Source organism: Colletotrichum gloeosporioides, assembly GCF_011800055.1.
Source record: "Colletotrichum gloeosporioides strain Lc1 chromosome Unknown consensus_54, whole genome shotgun sequence".
In the NCBI taxonomy this organism is placed as follows: Eukaryota; Fungi; Ascomycota; class Sordariomycetes; order Glomerellales; family Glomerellaceae; genus Colletotrichum; species Colletotrichum gloeosporioides.
The window spans coordinates 1,722,494-1,723,215 of record NW_025544699.1 but is presented as its reverse complement, the minus strand read 5'-3'; positions in this window follow the sequence as shown (position 1 = coordinate 1,723,215).

Below are 722 nucleotides of genomic sequence, written 5' to 3'. Positions count from 1 at the left end.
ATATAATAAAAAGGTTACTATAAATAGAAGACTTAATAAAGTTAGAGTAAGATAGGTTATCTATAATAACTTTTAAGATAAGAATAATAAGATAGTATATACTACTATTACTAATCTTATTACTCTATAAGTTTTTTTATTAATTATAATACTTAAGGATTTAAAACTTTATTAGGTTAATATAGTTATAGCCTTTCTAAATACCTTTATAAGAGATTATAATATCTTTATTACTTAACCCTATAGGTTTAATAATAGATCTAATTAGTTTTATAGATTAAAAAAAGCTCTCTATAAATTAAGAAAATCCCTTCTTCTCTAGTATAAATAAATTATTACTATTCTTAAGTAATTAAGGTTTAATCTATTCCTAAAGGAACTTTATATTCTTATTAATAAGGATAGTATTATAATATTACTTTATATTAATAATATACTTATTACTATACCTAATATTAAGTAAGTTAATAACTTTAAAAATAACTTATATAACTTCTTCTAAATTAAAGATTTAAGTAAGGTATAATAATTTCTTAAGTTTAAGATTATTTATTATTAGAAAATAAGATAACTCTAAATCTTATAAGCTAAATATATTAATAATATATTAATAGAGAAAGGTATTATTAGATATAACTAAGTTCCCTACTCCCTTAATAATATTTAGTTACTAAAGATTATAGAATAATATAAAATACCTACTAAGATATATAAATATTAAA